The sequence below is a fragment of the Corvus moneduloides genome, chromosome Z (assembly GCF_009650955.1).
Source record: "Corvus moneduloides isolate bCorMon1 chromosome Z, bCorMon1.pri, whole genome shotgun sequence".
NCBI lineage: Eukaryota > Metazoa > Chordata > Aves > Passeriformes > Corvidae > Corvus > Corvus moneduloides.
Window position 1 is genome coordinate 2,276,317 of NC_045511.1, and position 13,254 is coordinate 2,289,570.

At 43.1% G+C, this 13,254-nt stretch overlaps 1 long non-coding RNA gene across 1 annotated transcript in view; it reads left to right on the top strand.

The window, feature by feature from the left end:
• The window catches only part of LOC116438630, a 48,050-nt gene extending 37,172 nt beyond the window's left edge, over nt 1–10,878 (top strand). Inside the window, exon 3 of the long non-coding RNA XR_004237852.1 lies at nt 9,755–10,878. This is a non-coding gene — a long non-coding RNA (uncharacterized LOC116438630). The remainder of the gene's footprint in view (nt 1–9,754) is intronic.
• Nucleotides 10,879–13,254: the final 2,376 nt, after the last annotated feature.

A 13,254-nucleotide genomic window follows, 5' to 3' on the forward strand; every position in this document is an offset into this window, starting at 1 on the left:
GGTGCTAGCTTAAAGCCCAACTGATTATAGCCTGACAGCTAAGTCTTTTTGGGCTTTGAGTGTAGGGGAACCCTTGGATGCTGCAAGAGTATTAGGGCAGGCTCATGGCTATACTTTCCTGTGGAAAAGACCTTTCTGAGTGATTCAGGAAGGTAAGGGGCTGAGCAACACATTTTGGTGATTTCTCTGCTCACCTTCCCTAATTAGGGAAGAATGAAAAACTTAGCCCTTGTTTGGCAGCCCCCTCAAGTGAGCAGCTGCAACTTCTTGCCTTGTCCTTCCCAAGACAGTGCATTTGTCAAGGGCAAAAATCCTGATCAAGGATCCAGCTGAGGTTGGGTGACGCTGCTCAAAGGTCTTAGCTTAGGACTGTCTTTCTCTGTCAGTTGTACTTCTTGTGTTCAGTGAAGATCAGATGTCCCAACACAGCCTTAGAGAGAGCAGTTACTTTGACAGCAGCCTTCATTGTGAATATAATGAAAAATTAAAACCACTGATTAAAACTTACGAGTTTACTTCAGAGTCAGGCTTCTCAGGCAGAGAGGTACATGGATTACACAATCTGGTGCAGAGTTAGCCTGTGGTGGTAGATGTCTACTCCAGCTGCTGCTGTCTATAGCTGCCACTGTTGGCTGTGGTATCCAGCAAAAATATTTAGGAAATTGCTTTAAAACTGCATCCATAGCAGGAAACACCCATCTGAAAGTCAGTTTGGAGTCACCAAGGGAGCTCATGAGTCTTAGCTATAGCAGACCTAGCTAACAACCTGTATTTTAGAGTCTAGAGAACTCTGCTCCCAGACAACCTTGAGATATTAAGATGGGTGTTTATAGGAGCCACTGTGAAGGTAACTTCTTGTTTAAGGCTTCAACAGAAAGGTACAACCTGTGATTCAATCACTTTTGCTAGTCAGTGCTTTGGTGTTAGCCAAGCCAAGGAATGAGCTGCTATTTTATCTTCTTCCCTCACTCTTTCCTCACATCTGTGTTCAACCACCCGTTCACCTACCTATCATTAATCATAAATTCAATACTAGGCCCCCTGCTAGGTGACAAGATTTCACTGATGCAGGTTTGTTTTAAAGAGCTTGTTCAATAAATCTCTATCAGGATGTGTGTTTTTTTAATTGCCAGCTGGCCCCTTTTCAAAATGCAAGAAATTTTCCTTTCCACATTATTGTTACATCTTAGTTGAGTGGAAAAAGAAAAGACAAAAAAATAAAAAGGCCTAACTAGCGTAAGGTGGAAGGATATTTTATAGAAATGCATGGATATAGTGGAAACACAGTTCCTTCCCCTGGACTGATGCAGTTTGTATTTCAAGATTTTGGAGTCAGGTTCCTCCTTCACGTCCATTAGCCTGCGGGCTCCAGAACCGTGCTTTAACCACAGCCCAACAAAGTGCAAATTCTGTCACAGGTTTAAATTTCAACTAATTTACAAGCTAAACTGTGATGCATTTCACTGGCTTACCACATTTTAACATTTGCTTCAGAATAATTTATTGCCTATATATTGGGTGTTCTATCTATACAAAACCATATTGCCGGCTGTTAACTTATAAAAAAATAGAAGAGTGAGAAAGCATTCTTATTTCTCATCAGTGTAAGAAAAGATAAGAAAACAATACTAACACATTAGATAATATCTTTCTGAATAGAATTGGATGAGTTTGCAAGAAAGGAGTCCTAGGTGCTGATCCTAGCCTCTCTTAGAGCTGGAGTCAGTGTAACACATTATTCCCAATTTTGGGAATAATAATACACTTTTTAAGAAGCAGTTAATACAGGCCAGATTCTGCATTAATCTTCATACTATGGATCTGGTATAATGTCATTAGTGTTAGTGGTGTTGCGTAAGTGTCGCTGGTTCACAGTCATTGGGCAGGCGCCATCTGCAGCCTGGCTCCACATTTCATAGTCACAGTACAATGATAGCTCGGGAACTAGTGAAAAGCAACATACGGCCAGTACAGAAAGCTGTACTTACACTGGGTAGAGAGCAGTGGCCTGTTCAGACACTGGTTCAGCAAATCTCCTGGGGAACAACCCTTAGTAACAAAGGGCTCCATGAAAACCAGACATATTTCAAGGAGGAAATCTTAAAAGTGCAGGAGCAGGCCATCCCTGTGTACTGAAAGATGAGCCAGTGGGGAAGAAGACTGGCCTGGCTGAATGGAGAGCTTTTGCATGAATTCAGGGAAATAAAAAGAATTTTTGACCTTTGGAAGTAGGACCAGGCAACTCCAGAAGAGTACAAGGATGTCATTAGGTCAGGTAGATAGAAATTTAGAAAGGTGAAAGCTCAGCTAGAACTGAATCCGGTCACTGCTCTGAAACATAATAAAAAGTTTTTTTACAAGTACTTCAGCAGCCAAAGAAGGTCCAAGGAAGATCTCCATCCTTTATTGGACATGGGAGGAGCATTGTCACCAACGATGAGGAAAAGGCTGAGATACTTGATGCCTACTTGGCCTCAGTTTTTACAGAAAAACCTGGTATCCTCAAGGCAACCAGTCCCATGAGCTGGTAGACAGGGACAGGGAGCAGAAAAGTCCACTTGAAATTCAGGAGGAAGCAGTAAATGACCTTTTATTTCACTTAGATGCTCACAAGTCTCTGGGACCAGATGAGATCCAAGGGTACTGAGGGAGGTGGTGGATGGAAGAGCTCGCCAAGCTGCTCTCCCATCATTTATTATCAGTCCTGGCTAAGTGGGGACATCCCAGGGGACTGGAGATTGGCTAGTATAATGCCCGTCTACAAGAAGGATCAGAAGGAGGATCTGGGGAACTACAGGCTGTCAAGCTGACCTTGGTGCTGGGGAAGGTTATGGAAACCATCATCTTGAGCCCATCACACTCAAGGCATGTAGAAGAGAACCAGGGGGTTAGGCCTAGCCAGCATGGGTGAGTGAAAAGCAGGTCCTGCCTAACCAACCTGATCTCCATTTATGACCAGGTGACCTGCCTGGTGGATCAGGGAAAGGCTGTGGATGTTGTCTAGCTGCATGTTAGTAAAACCTTTGATACTGTCTCCCATGGCATTCATCTGGAAAAGCTGTCAGGTGATGGCTTAGACAGGTGTACTGTTCACTGGGTAAAAAACTGCCTGGGTGGCTGGGCCCACAGAGTGGTGGTGAGTGGAGTTACATCCACCTGGTGATCAGTCACCAGTGCTGTTCCCCAGGGTTCAGCATTGAGGGCAAATTCTTTTTAATACCTTTATCAGTGGTCTGGATGAGGGAACTGAGCACACTTTCGGTCAGGAGGGCTCTCCAGAGGGATCTGGACACTGATGGGCCAAGGACATGGATATAAAGTTCAACAAGACCCAGTGCCGGGTCCTGCCCTTGGGTCACAACAACCCCAGGCAGCTCCACAGGCTGGGGCAGAGTGGCTGCAAAGCTGCCCACAGGAAAAGGACCTGGAGGTGCTGGTGACAGCGACTGAACGTGAGCCAGGGTGTGCCCAGGTGGCCAAGAAGGCCAGTGGCATCCTGGCCTGGATCAGCAACAGTGTGGCCAGCAGGACCAGGGCAGGGATTCCCCCCTGTGCTTGGCAATGGTGAGGCCACACCTCAAATCCTGTGTCCAGTTGTTAAGGAAACTTCCCCGCTCAGCCATCCAGGAGCCACTCTGTCAGTCACTCTCGCGCCACCTGAGCTGGGATTGAAGCCCAATCTCAGCTACACACCCCACTCTCACACAGCCAGATCAGATTTCCTTACCGGCTCAGTCCCAGGTTTCTCTTGGCAGAGTCTTAGATGTCCAAATCCTTAAAATAATTTAATCATGGCATTATAACAAAATAACAGCTCAAGCTGGTTGCCTCTGAGGAGGGACCCAGAACAAAGGAACCCCTGGGCTTTTATATCCCCACCACGTAAACACAGGGAAATCCAGGTGTCATTGGCTCCTGCTGTGTCTCAGTGTCCTCTCACCTGGCAGGGCCACAGGTCCCCGGGCCCCTTGTTCTGCAAAGAGTTGGCAGTTCATGGCCTCTTTCCAGGGGCTCTTGCCAGAGCTCAACTCAGAGCTCAACCTGCAGCTCCCACTGCAGCTGCACCCTGAGCTACCTGCATTGAATGTGTTCCTCAACACTGTTTATATGCCTCATGAAAAACAGGACACTGAAGTGCTGGAGTGTGTCCAGAGAAGGACAATGGAGCTGATGAAGGATGTGGAACCCAAGTCCTACAAGGAACAGCCGAGGGAGCTGGGGTAGTTATTAGGAAGTATTTACCTACTCCTGGGGTAGTTATCTTGGAGAAAAGGAGGCTCAGAGTAGACCTTATTGCTCTCTACAACTGCCTGAAAGCAGTTCTTCACTGAAAGGGTGGTTAAGCGTTGGAATAGGCTGCCCAGAGAGGTGGAAGTGTTCAAGAAGTGACTGGGTATGGCACTGAGTCGACATGGTGGTGATCAGTCAAAGGTTGTATTCAATGATCTAGGAGATCTTTTTCAACTTCAATGATTCTGTGATTCTGTGATTCTGTTTCATTCCCATAATCCTTCTATGGTAGAGAGACTCCTACCAAAATTTCACAGAGATGCTGAAGAACAGATTTACCAAGACTAGAATTTTCAAACATTGGAAAATATATTTCTGTCTTAAATCCGCATTGGGTTCTTTCAGTTTTGAACTTTTTATATCAGAGGTAACAGAGGAACTCAGCTGAAGTTACTCAGAGTGGCATCGTTAGTTTAATCAACTCAAATCTTTAATTTTGAGTTGATTTAATTTTAATATTTTAATTAATAAAATCTTTTATTTTGTCTTTTTAATGAGAAGGCTGTTTATCCTTTATATTTTTTAGTCAATTAAAAGGTGTGAAAAGCCCCTGCAGGAAAACTTGTAGGCATCTGCCTAGTTTTGGGTAAACTTGGAAGTTATTGCAGTCTAAATCAGAATTACTTCAATATACTACAGCCACGGCAGGCACGCCTGCAGCAGAAATGTGAAAATGACCAGTTTATATCCTGCACAGCGCCTTTTGCACCACTGCACCTTTGTAACACTTCTCTGGGGGCTGTTGGCTAGGCCTGGTCCAATCCCCAACTGACAGAACAGCGTGCGACAGATGATAAAGGAAGTCTAGGTGGAAAAGTGTCCTTCTCCCCTACTTTCTTTTTTTCTCTAAAAAATGTACCCAAGAGAGAAAGTTGGTTGGTTTGATTTTTTTTTCACCTAAGTACTTTCTGCTATATGCATTTCAAACATTTTGAAATCTCTGTCGCTTTTTATCTTTGAATTCAGAGAACTTTTGTCTGAGGTAGTAAAATCACTGGCTAGCTAAGCCTGTTATCTAGTGGAAGAGGATTAGTTTTCTTTTGATTATGAGAATGATCTTATACAGAGCATTTGACAGAGGCACGTTTTTCCTGCCACCAGCCATGTTTTCTACCATTAATATGCTTAACCACAAGATGAGATTTTATTTGTTTTTTTTCTCAGACGACATGTGAAAAGGATTTTAGAACTTGATTCTCCTTGAGTTTGTATTAAAACCTTCCATAGAAATTTAGAATATTGGACAGAAACATCTTTTTTGGCTTAGCCTGAGCAAGCAGGAAGGTAGCAACTTTACCAAAAAGGAAGGGAAAATGGCAGTTTTTTACTATAGCAAAATGTGCCCTCTGAGCTGGTTTCTGACCTCTCCCACTCCAGATTAATTACCCCAGGTCTTCGGAAGAGTCTCTTTGAATTTTTAGGTGTGTGAAGGAGTTTCTTCCCTCTATCTTAAAAAAATGTGAATTATCTTTCTAACTCAGTTTGTTCTAAATTGAATTGAGAGAGTTGGCAACTTCTTATCTGTCTGTGGTTTCCCAAACTTGGACACTCCAGTGCAGATGCCCCTGTCTGTGTGGCTCACTCGCAGCTCATGCATGACCAGAGTGGGACTCCCAGGAATGTGATTCATTATGTCTTGAAGCACAAGCATAGATTATCTCAGATGAATCCAGCCTGAGTCTCGGCTTGCACCACACTGGTGACTTCAATTGTTTGGTCCAGCTGTTGGTGTCACACCACAAAAGTCCTTGGAGGGTGTTCACCGTCCTGATGTCCTTGGGGACCTGGAGCTGGGATCTCCCCATGCCCCACAGCCCAGGACAGCATTTTAGCCACTGAGGGTCAGGAAGGGGTTCCATCCATCTCCTCTGGTGAGAGCAGAGGTTGGGGACACGTGGACTGGCAAGTGTGCCTGTTAGGAGCTGGAAGAGGATCAGTGTCATGGCTCATCCTGTGGTCAGGTGCTGCTGTCTTGACAGTGCAGCCAGTGGCTGAGCTGCAGTGATGAGAACTCCTCTTTCTCCTGAAGCCAGTGCTGCCAGCCTTCCTCGGGGTGGTCGCAGGAGCCTGACTCCAAGTCTGTAGCTGTCAGGACAGCCAGAGAAGAGATGCCTGAGCTGCTGCACCTCAGAAGGGCTGTGTTACTGGGATGATATGACAATACAGAAAACCTGTAAATACCTAATCTGAAGAAGGAATCTGAATCTCCTCCTGTAGCCCTGTCCATTTAAATTGCTTCCCCAGTACCCCTCATTCTTGTTAAGATGTGGTATAACCTATTCCAGCATCTCCAGTTTCACACTGTGCAGAGCATTCTCATAACTTGAGCATAAAAGATGATTTAAAAATGTAAGTATATTCTATATCTGATGTTAATATAATATTCTTTCAGCTAATGGAGGATTTTGCAGTGCCCATTTCATTTCCCTAGTGTTAACTTTCTAGACAAATTTAGCTATGGTACAAAGGTCTTACACTGAGAAGGATTTTTCCTTTTAATTTCTTCCTGTTCTCCCTTTGCAGCAGGAGGTCTATTCTGTAGTGCACATTGTTCTCTGGAATATTCTCACTCCGGACTATTGATAGCTGTAGACAAAGAAACGACCATTTTCTCAGGGGTTCATTGTGATGGAGATTTGTTTGCAGTGCATTGCTTGAAATGTATATAACCAGTTAATAAGTTTATTTTAAGAATTAGGAAGTATTTACCTACTCTGCCTTGACCGTCTGAGGGCAGTGTCACCCAATACTTGCTGGAAGTGATATGCCTGGTCACTGCAAACTGTCTGCACTGCACCCACCCTCTAAGGCTGTTATCCAACACTTACAGACTTAAAAAAGAGCCTTTCCATGCATCTTAACTATATCTTGGACTCGGATGTATTTCACTCACTCTTTGCGTCAGAGTGTCTATTGCTATAAGTCTTTTTTGGCAGTGAATCCATTTTGGGGCATTCTACCTGTTTCTCCCATCTAGACCTTAATCTAGACAGAATCATGACTGACCTTAAGGTTGGAAAAGTCACAGACATCCAACACAGATTACTAGAAAGTGCCTTTTGCATGATGCAGTTTATGCTTGGCTAGCGCATGATCCTGAGAAGAAGGTCCAGTTTTAAAGACCTCAAGTGATAAATAATCTACAGCAGTCTTTGATAAATTGTTCCATAGGCAATCAACCTTGCTGTTAGAAAATTCCATCTTATGTCTTAGATTAAAAATGTTTAATAAGTTCACATTCCACTGGATAATCAGTTAGTCCGAGTAAGTTGTCATCCAATTTATTTTCTCTTTGTTATTAAAGCTAATTGTATGTTGCAAACTGCCAGACCTTCTTTTGGAAGTTTCTATTAATTACATGCATATAGGCATCTCTCTCTTTCTCTTTAATTCTATCTCATAGTGAAAAAAAGCCTTCTGTATGTGGTCAAAACAGGAGTTTTGGGTAGGAGGGAATGAGAAATCCTACAGAAGGGGCATCAATGAGAAAGGAATATGGGTCTTCTGCAATGGGTAGTAGACACTTTATAGATTTCTTCCTCTGGACTAAAGCTGCATAGGATGGGGATAATGGGAAAACATGGGAGACAACAGAGTGCTGGTGGTTTATACTAGTTAAGAACCGGACCTTCTGGTTATGTTTTATTCCGCCTAGTTGTGGGCAACTGAAGAGTGGCGTGATTTTATTTCAACCCACATACATACGTGATGACACAGAATAGAAGGATATTTATACAGATGTACCTCATAGTACTCCTTGTCTTGCCTGGAGTACTTAGATGAACAACACACCATTACAGGTTTCTCTTTACATTATGATGGAAACCTTTGCAATGTGATTTCTTCTGGAGGAAAATGGCAGATTATACTGATTTTGGGGAGGTAACAACAGAGATTAAGTAATGAGGCAGTACCCCTTGATCTTTCTCTTTCTCTAGCAACAGAGATATTAGGTGGCCAAGTTCTAGATAAATGTCAAATAATCAAAGATAATTTTGGCAGAAAGGTGTAAAAACCTCTAAAGGCTACCATGATCAGCACAGTAATCCCAGAATGTTACAAGTTTGTTCACCACCTTAAAGCATTAAATGTAAGGGTTCCTTCTTTCATGATTGGCGCTGAGAAAGCTGAATATTGACAGTAGAATACAGAGGTCACTGAGATTCAGGCATTCAATTAAACACCAGTGTACCAAATGAGTGTTAAAGGTTGTTCAGGCACTAGTAACCAACCCTGGGCATAAAGGGTGATTCCGAACACTCTGAAGAACAATTTTGAATATGCAAAAAAAAATTCAGGAAATTTTCTCTCATTGCTGTCACTGCCATAATCTCATGGCAATTACAGAGATGGGATAGCTTGCATTACTGGAATGCTGTCAGGGACAGCCATATGCTTTCTTTAGGAAAGGTAGGCCAGAAAGCAAGGTGGTGGATCTGCTCTTTATGTGAGAAAGCTACCAGAATGTATCCAGTTCTGCCAATGGGTGGATGAAGAGTGGGTTAAGAGCTTATAGGTAAGAATTGAGGGGCAGGCTAACAGGGCTGACACTGCTGTGTTTGCTACAGGCCATCTGATCATGAGGAAGAAGTAAGTGAGGCTTTCTACAGATAGCGGGAAACCGCCTCTCAGTCAGAAGACCTCATTACTGTGAGGGAATTCAATCACTCTGCTCCAAGACAACACAGTGAGGCACACACAGTCAAGAAGATTCCTTCAGAGCATTGATGATAACACTTTGGCACAGATGGTAAAGGACACAATGAGGAGAGGTCGGCTGCTGGACCTTGTACTAGCAAACAAAGGACTAGTTGGGGATGTGAAGGCTGGGGGCAGCCTTGACCTCAGTGACCATGAGATGTGGAGCTGTCTGGGTCTCCACATCTGACTGAGCTTTGTTTCATGCTACTAGTCTCGTCACTAAGCAGACCTCCCTTCACTCAGGAGTGTGTCTCCTGATTAGTGTTGTGGTTAGGTATCGTACTGTTCAATTCAGTGCTCCACAGAGACTGTCCCAAACCAGATGCTGATCTCTCACTCTCACTCTCCCTTTCCTTCCCATTTCCCACTGCAGTGGGATGGAGAGAATTGGAGGCACAAAGGGTGAAGGTCATGTGTTGAGATAAAACCAATTTACTGGAAACAGCAATGAGCTAAGAAAACAAACAGAAACAGCAACAATATTAATTACAGAAGTATAGAAAAGAGAGGGTGATTCACATGCAAAAATGTTTACCACAGAATCCAAGAAAAATGAACAATGACAGACAGCTTTCCCCCTTCCACCATATGTTTTTGAATGGAAGCCATGCCCTTCTTCTCAGAAGCCAGAGGGAGTCCCTTTTCCCTGCCCCTTGCAATGATGTGAGGTGGTATCAAATAACATTAAGGTCTTGGTTGAATCTAGGATGGCTAGTTACTGATTATTTTCTTACCTCATAACTTTTTGCTTTTCCCACCACAGTTCTGATGCTCTTATCATTTGGCCTATTCTCTGGGAGATGAGAAGCCAGATGCAGTATTGGCTCGCAAGCTGAAATGCTTTTAACCTCATTACCATGAGTAACGATCCACGTCAGCCATAAAAAGGTGAAGATGAAGAAAACCCCAGGTGATGTTATCCTTGCAGCAGATGATTTATGTTTGTTTTTTAAGAAAATAAACAGAAAATTAAGGGTGAAACATCTTCCTGAAGAACATACTGAAACACTTTATGCAGAGTGTTACCCGAACATGGAATAGGACGTGTACACTGACATAAACCACTGCATTCTTGAGACTTCAGACCGTCTTGCAGGTTTTCATATCGTCTGGAAGAGAAACAGGTGGGAGGACATGTTAGACGGAGACTATTGGCACAAGAGAGAGAAAGCTCAGACACTGCTGGAGCGAGATAGAAGTGCAGTCTTTCTTCTGTGACCATCATATAGAGTTTCAAACCAAAAGCTATGGAATGGGGTCATGAAGTTGCCAGGTAGACCGATGTCTTCACTCCTTGGAAAAACAACTTAATCATGCTCTGTCTTGAGCTGTTCTTGGCAATTTAAGCCATATCCTGGAGAGAGTGGAGGGGAGAAAGTGCACAGTGGAGCCAGTAGACAAGTGTGTTACGGTGTTTGGTTTGTACATGCTTAGGGAAGCTGGTCAGCTGCACAGGAAAATGTCTGATTGCTGACAAAGAGCATACAAGTAATTATGCTTATTTTTGAAAACCTCATCTCCATTTCCCAGTATTTATTTTATTACATTTTTTCTGCAGATTATAATGACAATAATCCTTCCCAGACAATGATATAATGGTTGCAGCTTGATCTGTCACCTATTTATGTGGCAGGTGGGGCTAACCAAGAAGTTAGGAAACAGAACTGTTTTCCTGATTGGGGTCAGAAGGTAAAACATAATAAACTCTATTTTTGGTTTTGTTGTTGTTTATAGACTGTTTATAGACATAGTTTCTCCCCAAAGTAATTTTGGCTTATTTGTAATTTCCTTTTTTTGATTGGTACACAGTATTTAGCTATTCAATTCTCTGATGTTCCAGCAAATAGACAGGCATTATTTAAAATAAATGTTCTCTCAGACTGTGCATATTTTTCCTACTGTTCATTTCTGGATCTGTGAAATTGAAAGAGACTTCAGGAGCAGCGCAAATTTATTTTCCAAAGAGAAATAAGTTTACCATTCTTTTTTTTGCCACACACCACAGTATTGTTTTCTCCATTTTATTGTCTCAGAGTTGATGTTAAATGTGACTTTTTTTTAGGGTATGCTTTAGTTTTTCAGTATTTCTTAAGCATTTTTTCTGCATTATAGAAGTCAGAATCCATTTACTGCCAGATGACTGATGTTCACCCATGCTGCTCGCTTGGATGGTTACTAGATGCTGCCTGTATTTCATCTATAATATCCTAGAAAAACCTTCCTCCTCTCTCTCTGTCTCATTCCTCATTTTCATGTCTCATTTTTTATGCAGCCTCAGCCTCTGTCAGTCACTCTGATGACTTTTGAACTAGTTTGTCAATTTAAATTAAATTAGCAGGAGGTCAAGAGGAAGGTTCCAGCACATTCCATGAAAGTAGGAGGTCTTAACAGATGGCTGCACTAACAGTATTGGCCACACTCCTGTGTCCTCCTGCATGTCCTGTGCAGCTTCAGGCACAAGGAACGGATGCTGTCTTCAGACCTAAATTCTGTGGTGATTCCGAGCTGGCTGAAATGCAGCAGTGATGCCCACATGGTTTGTTCTGTGCTGTCAGTGCAGTTGTCATCTCTTGCCTTGGGCTGTGGCTTCCACAGAGGAGAAGCGCTGTGCAGGAGGAAAGGAACCCTTGGGGAGAAAATGCAGAACTCCACCATCTGGCATTGTGCTAGGCCTGAGTGGACGGGTGATGTCACTGTCTGCTGTGTCCATGCCAGCTTTCAAGCTACAGATAGATGTAGCACAGCCTCCCTCATGGAGCTGTGTGTTGTCCCTAGAGAAACTCTAAGGATCATATGACATTACGTGGAGGTTTTTTAAAAATAGAATGGCAAGAGTGTCTACCTAGAAAGCTCATCAGCCCATGTACCAGAGAAGTGTTAGAGCCAATTTGGAGCAGAATATGACACTCTGCATGCCACTGGTATAGCATCACAGACACACTAATACACCTTCAACTTGAGGCTCAGATGGCTGGAATTCACATGCGCAAAGTGACTCTGTGCTCCTCCGTTCTTGGGACTCAGTCTTGAATGGACTCTGAAGCCTCTACATCTCCCAAATGTCTTTAAAGAAACAGTGCCAGGTGTGAAGGGGCTATGCTGCTCTGTGCCCTGTAGCGTGCTGCCTGCAGCCACTGGAGCACAGTGCGCCATGTGGCCCTGCTCTCTTGGAAGGGTGGGTGTTTCAGACTGCTACCTTCTTGGGCTAGGGGCTGGCCAGCCTAACTTGTGTTTCTGGCTTTGCCACCTAACTTGCACCTAGATTTTAGGCCTTGTATGAAGCAGTCTTGCCGGTGTCTGTGCTCCCTGCCTACTGCGTGGGCAGAGGCGGGAGTCTGTACCTTGTCAGACAGGGTACTCCTGGAGGCTTTCAGAAGACGTGATTTGTTTGCTCCACAGAGCACAGGTCTTTACTACTTGATTCTGCTTTCTTAGGCACCTTGCACTTGAGGGGCTGGTAGGTTAGGTGATTTGGGCATTGCTCTCTTCAAACACAGTTTTTGCAGACTAGCAGTTGATAGGCAGGACTGCGTGTGTGTGGCTGCAGGGTGCTCAGAGGAGCGCCTCATTACAGGTGTGTGCGCTGCTGAAGGCACCGCTGTGTGTTTGGCTGAAGTCTGCTCTCTCATTACAGGCAATTTTCCTATCACCTCTCCTAAAGATATGCCTTTGCTGGGGTGTAAGGAAGCCTTCAATGTCTTGACTCACCTCAAAGTTTATTTAATAAAAAGAAGGCCGTGCACACTTGTGTGGCTCCAAGTACAACTGGCAGAATGCTAGCTGCTCAGGTTTTATTTAATTCTAAAGAGTAGGACTAAGTTGAAATTTCTAGTCAACTAATTTTCTTATTTTAAAAATCATCACAGCAAAATAAGAGATGCAGAAAAAGCAGCTATAAATAGCAGTGAGATTTGCTTATTTCTGCTATTCTTGCTAAGACTTTATGATGTGTTTTTAGTCTTGATTATATGCCTCAAGGTAGAAAACAGGCTACAGAAGATTTTTTATCAATTATGTAATGAACTTTACATTATTTCCTTGGTCCTATTGTTATTTTTCAGAGGAAATTAAAAAGGAAAAAAAAAAACATTTTTAGGGACTATCACTTAGCAGATAGTCTCTCAGTAAAATGGTCTTATCTGCTGTGGTTTCTAATGTTAGACATTAATTGCTAGAAATACTATCATTTATTTTTCATTCTGAATCTCTCTTACTAAAAAAGTCAAAGCACATCCTATTTATTGTCCAGTTTTAAAAATTCAT